Below are 16313 nucleotides of genomic sequence, written 5' to 3'. Positions count from 1 at the left end.
ATCCAGAGATAACAACCGATGCGGCTAAAAGCCCCCCCCCCCGCCGCTCTTCCCGGGCCTCCTGGTGGCACGGGAGACCAGATCGACAATCCGCCGCTTCTGGTGGCTAGTGACAGACTGGAATGAAGCCAGAAAAGGCTTCATTCCAGCCTCCTGACTGTAAACACGGAAGCAACGTCACTTCCTATTTACTCGGCTGCCAATGGCGCCAGTTTTTAAAAAATATACAGTATTCAGAATCCCCGAAAACGGCGATTCTGAATAATTTGAAGTGCAAAGGAGAGATTTGGGGTGTTTAAGACCGCCAATCCCTCCATAAAGAGTACCTGCCACCACCTATAACTATCACAAGGGATGTTTACATTCCTTATGACAGCAATAAAAGTGATCTTTTTTTTTTTTTTAAACACAACTTAATAATATAAAAATAAATAATTATATTATAATAAAAAATGTATTTTTTAAAGCGCCCCATCCCCGCGAGCTTTCGCAGCAAAGAAACTGCATGCGTAAACGGTGTTCAAGTCACACATGTGAGGTATTGCCGCAATCGTCAGTGCGAGAGCAATAATTCTAGCACTAGACCTTCTCTGCAACTGTAACCTGGTAACCGTAAAAAAATGTTTTAAAGCTTCGCCTATGGAGATTTTTAGGTACCGTAGTTTGTCGCCATTTCACGAGTGCGTGCAATTATAAAGCGTAAAGTGTGTTTAAAACAACGCTGCACAAATACCATGTGACCTAAAATATTGCAACAATCGCCATTTTATTCTCTAGATTCTCTGCTAAAATATATATATATATATATATATATATATATACACACACACACACACACACACATACACACATATATATATATATATATATATATATATATATATATATATATATATATAATATGGTTGGGGCTCTAAGTAATTTTCTAGCAAAAAATATGGATTTAATGTGTAAACACCAATTGTCAGAAATGGGCTTAGTCATGAAAGGGATAACCTTAAATAAAGTGTGGTGTATAATTTAGTTAATATGTAAAGTTTAAAAAAAAAGGCAACTTATTCCTAAATATCTCTTTATGTAGTGGTAAATATAAATAAACAACTATATGGTTAGAGATCAAAATCTCTAATCCACTGAAAATAACAGACAGAATAACAGTATATACTGTTAGAGGTTGAATCTAGAAAATATCATCAGACTCAGAGATCATTTTTTTTTATTTAAAAGAAAAAAAGTTAAAGATTGTATTGCAGATTTTCAAACAGAACTGTAATATATCATATGCTGGTCATACAAAAACAATGTCTCCCTTCAAGAAAAAAACATTCATTTTAAGAACGTTCGTTCAATTTTCTAATCATTAGTGGGGTCAAATCGACATTTGTTTTCAACCACAGTGACGGGAAAATATAGAAATGGTAGAAAACTTCTTGTTTAAAGGACAGTGTGGTTTTTATTCTGAAATTACATTCATTTTTAACCACTTGCCGACCGCCGCACGACGATGTACGTCGACAGAATGGCACGGGCAGGCATATGGGCGTACATGTACGTCCCTGCCTTCCCACGGGTGGGGGGCCCAATCGGGCCCCCCCCGGTGCCAGCGGCGGTCGGTTTTCGTTCAGAAGCGATCTGGGATAAGGGGGCGGCCATTCATTCATGGCCACCCCCTCTCGATCGCTCCTGACGAATGGAAGTGAGGCGTGACATCACTTCCTCTCCTGTAATGTAAACACAGGAGAGGAAGTGATGTAATCTCTCCTCCGTGTCGGTAGTTTTCGTTCCGGCACCGAGGAGAGAGGATCGGTGAGTTGCACCAACACGACACTTCACAGTAGAACATGCCAGGCACACTCACACCCCCCCTTCACCCCCCGATCACCCCCCCAATCACCCCTGCCCCCCCAGTCACAGTGACACCAATAGCATTTTTTTTTTTTTTTTTGCATTGGTGTCATTTGTGACTGTAATAACTGTTAGGGCAGTTAGGGTTAGCCCCCTTTAGCTCTAGGGTACCCCCCTAACCCCCCCAATAAAGGTTTAACCCCGTGATCACCCCCCGTCGCCAGTGTCACTAAGGCTGGGTTCACATTGCAGCGGTTTATGAGAACGGATGTGATTCGCACCGCACTGCAGTGCAAATCACATCCGATCTCTGTGCGATTCGAGTTCAGCCATACAGATAGTATGGCTGAATTCGCGCCGCACCCGCCGCAAATTCGCACGGGACCCTTTTTTTGGTCCGCAGCAGAATCGGATCGCATGGGTGTTCACACCATGCGATCCGAGTTTGCAGATTGCACTGCGATATGCGAACTGATCTGGGGGTGTCATTAACATTTCACTGACACTCCCAGCAGTTCGCATAGGGCAGTGTGAACTGCCGCCGGGAGGCATGCGATGCGGGAACCCGCCGCGGATTTGTGGCGTTCCCGCATCGCTCCAGTGTGAACCCAGCCTAATAAGCGATCGTTTTTCTGATCGCTGTATTAGTGTCACAGGTAACGCTAGTTAGGCAGGTAGGTATTTAGGTTCGCCGCAGCTTTTTATAGTGCCAGGGACCCCCATATACTACCGCATAAAGCCCCCTGATTGCCCCCTAGTTAACCCTTTCACCAGCGATCACCATATAACTGTTACAGGTGACGCTGGTTGGTTAGTTATTTTTTTATAGTTTCAGGGCACCCGCCATTTATTACCTAATAAAGGTTTAACCCCCTGATCACCCGGCGGGTGTCATTTGTGACTGTAATAACTGTTAGGGCAGTTAGGGTTAGCCCCCTTTAGTTCTAAGGTACCCCCCTAACCCCCCCAATAAAGGTTTAACCCCGTGATCACCCCCCGTCGCCAGTGTCACTAAGGCTGGGTTCACATTGCAGCGGTTTATGAGAACGGATGTGATTCGCACCGCACTGCAGTGCAAATCACATCCGATCTCTGTGCGATTCGAGTTCAGCCATACAGATAGTATGGCTGAATTCGCGCCGCACCCGCCGCAAACTCGCACGTGACCCTTTTTTTGGTCCGCAGCAGAATCGGATCGCATGGGTGTTCACACCATGCAATCCGAGTTTGCAGATTGCACTGCGATATGCGAACTGATCTGGGGGTGTCATTAACATTTCACTGACACTCCCAGCAGTTCGCATAGGGCAGTGTGAACTGCCGCCGGGAGGCATGCGATGCGGGAACCCGCCGCGGATTCGTGGCGTTCCCGCATCGCTCCAGTGTGAACCCAGCCTAATAAGCGATCGTTTTTCTGATCGCTGTATTAGTGTCACAGGTGACGCTAGTTAGGCAGGTAGGTATTTAGGTTCGCCGCAGCTTTTTATAGCGCCAGGGACCCCCATATACTACCGCATAAAGCCCCCTGATTGCCCCCTAGTTAACCCTTTCACCAGTGATCACCATATAACTGTTACAGGTGACGCTGGTTGGTTAGTTATTTTTTTATAGTTTCAGGGCACCCGCCATTTATTACCTAGTCTCACTAGTGTACCCCTAAATTTAGGGGTGTCTACTTTCCAAAATTTGGCCTTCAAAACTGTAATAGGTAGTGAGAAGTGAAATCAAAAATTTACGCCCTTAGAAAGCCTGAAGGCGGTGCTTGGTTTTCGGGGCCCCGTACGCGGCTAGGCTCCCAAAAAGTCCCACATATGTGGTATCCCCGTACTCAGGAGAAGCAGCAGAATTTATTTTGGGGTGTCATTTCACATATGCCCATAGCATGTGTGAGCAATATATCATTTAGTGACAACTTTGTGTAAAAAAAAAAATATATATTTTTTTTGTCATTATTCAATCGCTTGAGGCAAAAAAATAAAATATTCAATGGGCTCAACATGCCACTTATCAATTTCCTTAGGGGGTCTACTTTCCAAAATGGGGTCATTTGGGGGGGTTTTGTACTGTCCTGCCATTTTAGCACCTCAAGAAATGAGATAGGCAGTCGTAAACTAAAAGCTGCGTAAATTCCAGAAAACGTACCTTAGTTTGTAGATGTGACAACTTTTGCGCAAACCAATAAATATACAGTTATTGACTTTTTTTTTTACCAAAGACATGTGGCTGAATACATTTTGGCCTAAATGTATGACTAAAATTGAGTTTATTGGATTTTTCTAATAACAAAAAGTAGAAAATATCATTTTTTTTCAAAATTTGCGGTCTTTTTACGTTTATATCGCAAAAAATAAAAATCGCAGAGGCAATCAAATACCATCAAAAGAAAGCTCTATTTGTGGGAAGAAAAGGACGCAAATTTTGTTTGGGTACAACATTGCATGACCGCGCAATTACCAGTTAAAGCAGCGCAGTGCCAAATTGTAAAAAGACCTCTGGTCATTGACCAGCAAAATGGTCCGGTCTGAAAGTGGTTAAACAGAATGTTGAAAGCAAATGAAAATTTCAAACTTTCTTTCATTTAGCGAAAGTACGAAGATTTTTTGTCTGAATATTCTCGTCTGAAAATTGATTCTTGTGGCCAGCATAAGGCTCAGCACACACCTATGCAGTTTGCTTTTGATCTGTTTCTGTAGTGCTTTTTGCTGTGCGTTTTGATTTTTGCGCACGTGATTTTGCTGCGATTTGCGTTTTTGCATTTTATGCCTTTTTTTGGCCAATTTGTTGTTGGACAGATTTAAAACAAATAAAAATTGCTGTAAAAACACATTACACGCTTTTCTTCTTTCTCCATTGAAGTACTGTATTTATTAGCATATAACATGCACAGGTGTATAACACGCACTTTCATTTCAGGAGGGAAGTTTCAGGAAAAAAAACGTAAATTTTAAATGAAGAACTTTGAAGCAAAATAAGGGTCAGTGCCCATCAATGCAGCCTCACCACTGCCCATCTGTAGCCTGATCAATGCCATCTGCAGGCTCACAATTGCCCATCAACGCAGCCTGATCAATGCCCATCTACAGCCTCACAATTGCTAATCAATGCAGCTTGATCAATGCCCATATGCAGCCTCACAATTGCGCATCAATGCAGGCTGATCAGTGCCCATCTGCAGCCTCACCTTAGATTACTGCTGCCTCGGAGGGGACAGGGATGGGGTGGGACAAGTGCCATCAGATTACATACAGCGCAAATCTGTTTACTCGGCAGCCTCTTTAATACAAAGTTCTATGATAGGCAGAACAGTGGTCCAATGACGGCCCAGGAGACGGGACTTCCTATACAGAGGCCGCTGAGTAAACAGGAGATTCTCGCTGTATGTAATCTGACGGCTCTTGTCTTGTTCCCTCCTAGGCAGCCCAAATTGGAGTATCGGCGTATAACACGCACACACTATTTGCACCCGATTTTCAGGGTGAAAAAGCGAGTGTTATACGCCAATAAATACAGTATATTGAACCAAAAAAGCCCTGTTTTTGCACTGAAAAATGTCGCTGGTCCTTTCCAAATACGCAGCAGATGAAAAAAAAAAGCATAACTGTGAACGTTAAATAAAACTGTAGTGTGTTTCTGCAAAAAGCACCAAACAACACATAGATGTGAACCAGACCTAATGCCGCGTACACACGGTCGGACTTTCCGGCAGAAAAAGTCTGAAGGAATCATTTCATCGGATATTCCGATCGTGTGTGGGCTTCAGCGGACTTTATTTTTCGTAAAGTCTGACGGCCCTAGAAATAGAACATGTTTTAAATCTTTCCAAACTGAATCTATTTCTATCTGGAAAACCATTTGTCTGTATGCTGTTTCCGACGAACCAAAAATGACGCAAGGGAAGCTATTGGCTACTGAACTTCCTTTTTCTAGTCCCATCGTGCGTGCTGTAAGTCACCGCGTTCTAGACGATTGGACTTCGATGTAATCGTGTGTAGGCAAGTCTGTCTTAGCGGAACTCTGTTGCAACTCAAAAAAGGTCTTTTGTACATGGCATAAGACGTTTAGTAACAGAATGGGGTTCAATAAAAAAATAGGCCTTTATATATAGTACAAAAAGAGCAAATAATCACTACTGTAAGTAAGAGGTTAATTTTTTTTACTGTGCAACAGTGAATATAATATTTGCAGTAGCGATTATTTGTTCTTTTTGTACTATAAAGGGCTCTTTTTAATTTTTTTAACCCCATTATGTTACTAGGCGATTAATCGATTACAAAAATAGTAATTGATTAATTTCATAATGGATTAGTTGCCGATTAATCTATAAGTTGTTTCAGATATATATATATATATATATATATATATATATACAGGGACCTGATAAAATACCATTATAAATAACAGGGGGGCATGGTGTTCTATGAGGTATATATATATATATATATATCGGAGTGGACCTCATAGGACCCCATTAAGGACATACTAAAAGGAATGACAGAGTGGAATGCCCATAGACTTTAACAGGGAGATGGAATGCCCATAGAGAATAATGGAACAAAGTGGAATGCCCATAGAGAATAATGTAAAAAAAAAAAAATCAATGAGAGAGTCTTTAGACATATCAAATGTATTTTTTGCAAACCTACTTTTAAATATCAGTGGCCATGTTTAATATTTAGATCAGGTGGGATCATTATTGTTTTCTATGGAATGACAAACATATGACAGAATGGAATGCCCACAGACTATAATGGGAAGCAAGATGTGACCTGGAGTCAGAACCATTGGTCATATCAGATCAATCTTTAGCAGACATACTCTCTACGTTCAGCAGTGATGTCCAAATTTGACATTAAACGGGATTATTATTGTTTTCTATGGAATAACAAACATATGACAGAATGGAATGCGCATAGAGTATAATGGGAAGTAAAATATAAACTCATTCGCAGGCAAATCTGGGAGACATAGCAATAAATCCTTTACCACAGCTGTTCCTCAAGTAGAGTAGCAGATTGTAAAATTGAGATTATTTGGGATTATAGCTGTTTTCTATGGAATGGCAGATACATAATAGAAAGGAATGCCCATAGAGTATAATGGGAAGCAAGACGTGACCTGGAGTCAGAACCATTGGTCATATCAGATCATTCTTTAGCAGACATACTTTTGAACATGCCATTTATTTTGGAAATTTGGAAAGAACATGAAAATGCATTTTTTTTTTAAAATTTTAACAAGTTGTCTATTTATACAATATTTCTAACACATAGCATGTACACAGCAAAATAACACCACAGATTCACCTACTCCTATGGCGATACCACATGTGGGAGACTTTTCCACAGCCTGGGCACATACATAGGCCCAACATGCAGGGAGCACTGTCTAGGGGAATACATTTCAAATCTAATTTGACTACCTATTACACTTTTGGGAGGCACTGTAGTGGCATCGATGAGAACTGATGTGGCATGGATGAGCATGAATGGGGATGGATGAGCCATGGATGAGGATGATGGAGCATGGTTGAGCCATGAATGTGGATGCCTGAGTATGGATGGGATGACTGGGCATGAATGGGTATGGCTGGTTACGGCGGTGTATGGCTGAGTATGGATGGGATGGCTTATTAAGGCTGAGTATGGTTGGGTATGGCTGAGTATGGATAGGGGTGGATGGGATGCTTGAGCATGGATGGGTGAATAAATGCTGCAATGGACACAGAGCAGCACTGTGGGAACTACAGATCCAACCCCACAGCGCTGCTGCACCTGATCTCTCCCCTCTCCGTTCACACTGTGCTGGTCGGTACAGAGAGGGGAGAGAGAAACCGGACATGACTCCAGTTTGTTCATTTGCCGGAGCGATCACGTGGTAAACGGCTGCCGTCAGCGACCATTTATTGTGATCCGTGGTCTGGTCACGGATACTCCTGTGTGTGCACGCCTGCGATTCTGGGAGGACATCATAGTAGGCCCTCCTTGAGTTATCGAGCCAGGTTGTAGCCATCATTTGGCAATAGCGCGGTTGTTAAAGGGTTAAATCAAGGTGGGACACTTATGCAGTGTAGCCAGAATACTTCTTTCAAGATTGCATCCAATGGGGACCTCCTCAATTTTGCAACAAACACACATCAAAAAAGATACAATCCCAATCTTTCCAAAAATATTCATATACATTGCAGGTAATCTGAGATCAGCGACTGCACAGTTTTGACCTTAAAGTGGGAGTCCGCCATTTTTTTTTTTAAAAGCCAGCAGCTACAAATACTGCACTTACCCACTTACCCGCCCAGCGCGCCCACGATGTCGGCACCCGAAGCCGATCTCTCGATCGTCCCTCGGGTGCTGCCGCCGCCATCTTGGGTATGGGAATCAGGAAGTGGAGCCTTGCGGCTTCATTTCCCGGTTCCCTACTGCGCATGCGCGAGTCGCGCTGCGCAATAAGGATGGTCTCCGCTGTCTCTGGGATCCGTATGTTTCCCAGCAGGCAGCGGGGGACCTTCGGAAAGGAACGTAGATTCTGCGGAAAGAGGGCGTAGCTTCTGCAGAATCTACGCCGGAAGTGGGTGCAGATACCTGTACTGTACAGGTACCTGCACCCCCCTCCCCCCTGAAAGGTGCCAATTGTGGCGCCGGAGGGGGGGAGGATTCCAATGAGCGGAAGATCCACTTTAGGGTGGACCTCCGCTGTTCTTCATCAAGCAGCATGTGTGCATGATGAAGAACATTGTTACATTTGAAACTGTGCACTCACTTATCTCAGATTACCTGTAATGCAGGGCTCGACAAAACCCGGTCGCCAGGTCGCATTGGCGACTAGAAATAGCGACCTCGCGCCTGGGGCAGCACAGCTGGGGGTATCCTGTGTCTGTGGACCCCCCCAGCGTGATCGCGTCGGGCCGTTCCGCCGGCGGCCGAAAATTTAGGCCGCGGCTTTGAGGCCTTCTGCGGTCCTATGATTCCTTATGGAATCTGGCGCCCTCTTGTGGTCGCCGTTGGTATGACAAACCAGCAATGTTAATGAAGATTCCTCTGCCTGTATTATATTACCTGCCTCTTCTTCCCTTTATTTAGAACCCCCTAAACATTATATATATTTTTTATTCTAACACCCTAGAGAATAAAATGGTGGTTGTTGCAATACTGTCTGTCACACCGTATTTGTGCAGCGGACTTACAAGCGCACTTTTGTTGGGAAAAATAATTTAGTTAATAAAAAAATAAGACAACAGTAAAGTTAGCCCAATTATTTTTTATATTGTGAAAGATAATGCTTCAAAATTGCACCCGCTCATGGAATGGCGACAAACTTTTACCCTTTAAAATCTGCATAGGCGACGTTTAAAAAAATTCTACAGGTTGCACGTTTTGAGTTACAGAGGAGGTCTGGGGTAGAATTATTGCTCTCGCTCTACCGATCACGGCGCTACCTCCTATGTGTGGTTCGAACACCGATTTTATATGCGGGCAGGACAGGGCGCGTTTAAAAATTATTATTTTTTCTGCTTTATTTTAACTTTTTTTTTTTTCCACTGTTCTTTTAAAAAAAATGTTGTGTCACTTTTATTCTTATTACAAGGAATGTAAAAATCCCTTGTAATAGATAAAGCATGACAGGTCCTCTTAAATATGAGATCTGGGGTCAGAGAGACCTCACATCTCATATTTACACTAAAATGCAATTGAAAAAAAAATTGTCATTTGAAAAAAATAAATAAAATGTCCCTCTAAGAGCTATGGGCAATGACTTGGAGACGGGGGGGGGGGGGCGGCGACGGCGCTGCTATCTTCCCCTCACTTGTCTCCATGTCAGGCCAGGGACAGGTCCGGATCGTCGTCACGGACCTGGCTCCTAACTTTTTAAGCTGGCTCCTAGATTCCAAGCAAATTTGTCAACCCCTGCTGTAATGTATATGATTATTTGAAGTAAAGAGAATATTGCAAAGATCGGGATTGCATCTTCAATTTTTATACATAAAAAACTGTCTTAAAGAAAGGCAAAGCCTTTAAATAAGGCTGTTGTCTCAGAAGGAATACATGTCCCTTCTAACTAGCTATATCTTTCAGGTTTGCCTGCAAAAGAGTTGGTATATATCAGGGATATGCAATTAGCGTATCTCCAGCTGTTGCAAAACTACAAGTCCCATCATGCCTCTGCCTCTGGGTGTCATGTTTGTGGCTGTCAGCGTCTTGCAGTGCCTCATGGGACTTGTAGTTCTGCAACAGCTGGAGGACCACTAATTGCATATCCCTGATATATATTATACTCTATGGGCATTTCCTTCTTTCATTCCTTAGAAAACAATTTTAATCCAATTTGTCTTGATTTTAAATATTGCCGCTGAATTTGGAGAGTATATCTGCTAAATATTTATTTGATATGTTGAATGGTTCTGACTCCGGGTCACATTTTACTTCCCATTATATTCTATGGGCATTCATTTCTATCATTTATCTGTCATTCCATAGAAAACAACTGTAATCCCCAAACATCTCAATTTTAGATTCTGCTACTCTACTTGAGGAACACCTGTGGGAAAGGTGAAGTTGCTATGTCTCTCAGATTTGCCTGCAAGCAAGTTTATTAAATTTTGCTTCCCATTATACTCTATGGGCATTCCACTCTGTCATTCACCCTTGTCATTGCATAGAAAACAATAATAATCCCGCTTCAACTCAATATTAAACATTACCTTTCATTATGGACAGAATGTCTTCTAAAGATTGTTCCGATATGTCGAATGGTTCCCAGTCCAGGTGACGTTTTGCTTCCCATAATACTCTATGGGCATTCCTTTCTGTCATTCACCTTTGTCAATCCATAGAAAATAATAATAATCCCACTTCATCTCAATATTAAACATTGTCACTGAACATGGAGAGTATAAGGGAATACTTATTAAGGTTGCCAAAAGATATACGGTACTAGGTTAAAGGTCTAAGATAATATGCTTAGGCGTGCATTTCACTAAGTTCAGAATTAAGGTGCAAGATGTTGACATATTAGGATGCATCTGTCTGCGGTAAGAGGTACAAAGCTAAGATAGGACTGGTTACGCAAGAATATGGTCAGTCAGCAGATGTTGAAATGACGAAATAACTATCAGAAGACTGTATTTCACCTTTGACTTAGATAATGTCATGAGTTTAAGAAAAATGTCGATGTATGTATGAATTACCTGATTGGTTAAACCACAGGGCTGTCCTTCTGTTCAAACTAAATAAAATTGTTGTGTGTGCTTCAATAGGCACATTCATTATTCACGTACAATAGCGTGTATGTGTAATGTTTTGTCCACCGGTGAAAGGGACCTCCGCCCTTCAATCCTAGCCTAGGCTACCAGGGGTTACTTACAGAAGACGAGCAACCTAACAGTTTTGGTACCAGCAAAGTGGGGTTCGTCTCGTCTTGCGACAGGTAAGTCACTTTACTCTTTTTTACCTGATTGGTGAATGGTGTAAACACTTACTCTGTCCGGGCGGCCGCTACGAACTTAGTTTAAAATTAAAAGAAGTAACTGTGCCTTCGCGATGGACTAGGCTGGTCACTCGGGAGGTGAAAAGGGCTCGCAAGGAATTTATAGGTTTAGGGGAGTCCGACTAGGTTGGTCTGACTTAAAACTATTGGTGATAGTATTTTTAACACGGGAAGTAGTAGATTACGCCCGTGACAAAGGGATTGGTGGAGTGGACGCCCATTTGAAAAAATTTTTTTTTTAAAAAAAAAAGTGCACTATAAATTGATAAATGTATTGCAATACGGTTATTTCATGTCTTAAAGTATATTAAGAATATGTCTGTTTCTCTCTAGGTACACGTGTAAGTATATAGAGTATAAGTTTTAATATAGAGTATAAGGAAAATAATTGTTGTTGTTTAAATGAGTGCAGAATATGAGGAGCCCTCTTGTAGTGACATAGCATCCGCCTGCCCCCATTGCACGTTAGGTCTACTCTTCCTAAGAATAGATGACAAGTGGATTTGACTGACCACCAGACCAGGGGGGTTCTCTTGCAGACTTGGTGTAAGAGGGGTAAATACCGCCACCAGGAAAAATTTACCCTTCATCGTATATTAAGGGTAAATCTTCATAGTTTTATATAAGTCCATCTGCCCCAAAAAAGATCAGGGATCCTACTCCCAGACCAGAGACCGGATTGTTGGACAAACCGGGTGTTATCACCTGTGTCCTGCCACTAGACACACACTGCCCAGACTACTAGATGGGGAATACTGCAGCAACCCAAGCTATGGCCACCCCATCACCCTATGAATTTGTCAGTAATATGATCCCTGGCCCCCAGGTAGAACCATTTTGGACACAAGTCCGAGAAAGGTGTCACCAATTGGGAATCCATGACCCAGGACCCCAAGGTCCTTGTTCAGAGGAAGACTGGCAAGAAGTCAGTAAAATTTGTCAGGTACATAAGCATTCTTATCCTCCCTGCAAAGGGGCTGACCCACAATACATGAAGGATTGTTTCTGTGCATGGAACAAATGCCTTGGAAAATATAGGCAATTGTGGACAGCAAGGACATTGGAAATCCCAGTGCCCTTATAGGACTGGACAGATTAGAGCAAGAGGCAGAGGCAGGGGATTTAACCCCCAGACCCGCCCACAGTATCCCCGTTATCTGCCATACCAGAACCCTCGTCAACCACTACCCCAATATCCTACACAGCCACAAATAATGCACCGAGGGAAACTCTGTTGGTATTAATGGGACACCTGTCACCCATCCCATCACTCCACCACTGACTGTAGCCACTCCAGAAGGACAGAAATTATGTACCCAAACTTTTGCCGTCTTGTCCTCATGCCCTGTGCCCCTTATGGGACGGGACCTCTTGGCACAACTGTGTATTACCATTAAGTTTAATAAAGAAGGTTCCCTTACCGCTAGTTCACCATTATGTGACTTACATGGCCCTAAGCGACATGCACACAGAGGGTTCCCAAAAAGACATGCACACAGGAGTTTCTTTCTAATGATACCTTCCTCCCTTGACCATCACACAATTTGGGCAGAAAACAAAGGTAGTGTGGGCTTTATTAATTGCACACCATATGCACCCCAAATGCGGTCAGATGCAGGGATACAATATCAAAAACAGTATCCCCTACCCCCAGAGAAAGTCAAAGGCATCTCCCCTCAAATTAATGATTACATATCAAAAGGTATCCTGAGACCAATCATCAGTCCCTGGAACACACCCATTTACCCTGTAAAGAAGGCCAGTGGCGAGTGGAGACTCGTCCAAGACCTCAGAGCAGTAAACAAACAAGTGATTCCCCTCCCACCCCTAGTCTCAGACATCACTTATTTTTCATGCATACCGGCAGACTCTCTATGCTACACAGTAATTGATTTAGCGAATGCTTTCTTTAGCATTCCCATTGCAGAGGAAGCCCAACCTATGTTTGCTTTCTCCTGGGCCGGGGGCCAACTAACCTGGCAAGGGTATGTAGACAGTCCAGCCGCCTTCTCTATGGTACTCAACGAGACTGTCAAGTCTTGGACTTCTGAGCGTGGGTCGGTACTAATACAGTATGTGGACGACTTGCTCCTGTGCAGTCGAACTGCTGAAGATTGTGCGGTCGATTCAACATCACTGTTACAACACCTAGCTCACGCCGGGCATCTAGCCTCAAGGAAGAAAATACAATGGTGCCAGCCACAGGTAGAATACCTAGGGTGCATTCTAAAGGAAGGGACAAGGCTAGTGTCCCCCAAACGTGCCGCAGCCCTTCGAGCTCTCAGTCCCCCAAAAGACAAGGCCGCCCTACTCTCATTTTTGGGTGCAATTGTATATTGCCGCCAATGGATCCCTGACTGTTCTCATTATGATAGTATCCTAAGAGAGGCTACTGGCTCGACAGCCCCTAAATTAATAGATTGGACTGAAGACAGACTACAAGCTTTTCAAGCTCTATTAAACAGTCTGTCAAATGCTCCCGCCCTGGGATTGGTAGACTATGGTAAAGCTTTTCAACTATACTGTGTAGTCTCGGGGACCTCTTTTGCCGCGGTTTTGACACAACAGCATGGAACAGGCTACCGCCCTGTCTCCTACCTATCTAAAAAAAAAAAAACTCCCCATCCAAGTACAGGGAATGCCATTCTGTCTCCAAAATCTTGCTGCCTGTGCAATGGCTGTACAAGATGCAAACAAATTAGTGCTAGGTCACCCATTGACTCTCTATACCACTCATTCAGTCACGCATCTTATTCAGAACATGAATACCCAACATATGACCTCGCAAAGACTTAGTGGTTATGAGATAACACTGATGAACACTGATAACCTCACACTCAAATATGTGCCTGCCAGCAACCCCGCTGTGCGCCTTTTGCATTCCATGTTGCGTTTACCACATGACCCAGACATTATACATGACTGTTCGGAAAAGGTTGCTGCTATTACCAGTCCCAGACCGGATCTCACTGACACCCCTATCTCAGGTGCAGAGGATGTTTTTGTGGACGGTAGTTGCTCCCGTCCCTCTGATTCCACCTTCCAAACAGGATATGCAATAGTCCAGTTGCCAAACAAGGTATTAGAAGCCAAACCACTGCCCCCTCTTCGGCTCAGGTGGCTGAACTGGAAGCCCTCACTAGGGCCTGCATTCTATTCACCGGTAAAGAGGTGAACGTCTACACAGACAGTAGATATGCTTTTGGAGTGGTGCATGATTTTGGTGTGATATGGGCCAATAGAGGTTTTAAAACAGCAGATAACAAAATAATTGCCAACTCCACACAGATTAGTGCTCTCCTCCAAGCCATTCTTCTTCCAAGAAAGGTAGCCATAATTAACGTAAAGGCACACTCCTCTGACAGCAGTCGTGTTTCAAAAGGGAATGCTCTTGCTGACAGAGAAGCTAAAAGAGCTGCTGCCTTTTCCCCTAACCCACCTGCCCCCCAATGTTTTTCAAGGAACACTTCGCAGCACCTAACTTTAAAACTGTCATAGCACAGATGCAATCAATGGCCACAGAAGATGATGTCCATTTTTGGACAAAGGAAGGATTGACCAAAGACCCTGAAGGTCTTTGGTCAAAAGAGGGGAAGATCCACATGCAAGAACAAAACTATCACCCTTTGAGGTCCTCATGGGAATCCCCGCAAACATAGAATTACCCCCATTAGACCAAGACACTGATATTGACATTTATTCCCAACAGGAAATGTACGTGAAAAATCTGGTAAGTATGCTCCACGAAATAAACGAACAAGTTTCTGTCACCTTTTTTCCCTCTTCCCACAGAACCAACGCATCCCTTCATCCCTGGGGATAAAGTGCTGATCAAACAATTAGCACAAAGAAAGAGTATCGGACCGGCTTTCTCAGGACCATGGAAGGTGGAAAAGGTATCCAGGACCGCAGTGTTAACAGACCTAGGAAACACCTGGATCCACGCCAGCCGTCTTAAAAAGTGTCCCCAGCTTCCCTCGACTCCAGAGCCCCTGGCAGTGACAGAGAGCAGCAACTCCCAAGAACAAGATCTACAAGAAGTTCAGAGAGGCATAGAACAAATTTCCCTGAAAGATCCCACACCCCTCAAAAGGACAAAACAGAGCCAACAACTGCCGGGATGAGAAACGAAGAAGAAGAACAGAACTCTTAGATAACAAATAATCAGAACTTTAAAAAACAAAGATGCTTTCTCCATCAGTGTCAGGGAAGGCTGTATGCCTTTGGGGTAGTCTGGTACTATTTGTATTCCTGCCCACATGGTTTATAGCTAACTGTATATATCATCCAGAAGACTTAGGTCTATTAAAAGGGATATGTGGACCACCTAAGATGAATAATACCCCCGGCCAAAGACATAGTAGAAGTATTGTACCCGTTAATGAGTCACCTAAGGGACTGACTAACAAGATGTTACTACTAAAATTCAAATATAGCTATGCTCAAAAATCTGGTTTTGAGAAATGCTGGATTTGCAGCAAGCTACATCCCAGTACAGCTAGAATCCCTCTCATGGCAGTCCCCTTGAATTTTACCCCCCTCCTTAATGGAACACCCCCTATCGTCCTAACGAATGTTACTAGGACCCGTCCAAATAAAACCCTCACTTTCCAAATTATAGGTAGAAGCCACTTCCCAGACTGGTGTTTCCGACTGGGAAACACCACAGATGGAGCCGAGGTTTGCAAACAAGCAAAACTTAACATTTCAATGACATCATTTAACAGTCCTTCTTTCTTCCATACTTCAGATCCCACCCTAAATGCCACCTTTTTAGACTTTCTTAGCTCCAGTACCAAGACTACAATACACCAATTAATGTCAATTCTGGTGCTCTCTGGCCTTTCTGATACTCTTAGGAACGTGTTCCATAAACGACCCCTAGCTCTAGGAAATACCATATATATATGCTGCGGCAAACTCTGTCACCCCTGGATCCCAACCAAACCCCAGGGGTGGTGTTACCTTGCAGCCCTGGTTCCTATTAT

The sequence above is a fragment of the Lithobates pipiens genome, unplaced genomic scaffold (genome assembly GCF_037356315.1).
Source record: "Lithobates pipiens isolate NorthernLeopardFrog02 unplaced genomic scaffold, aLitPip1_a1.2 Scaffold_18, whole genome shotgun sequence".
In the NCBI taxonomy this organism is placed as follows: Eukaryota; Metazoa; Chordata; class Amphibia; order Anura; family Ranidae; genus Lithobates; species Lithobates pipiens.
Note: the sequence above shows the minus strand (reverse complement) of the source record.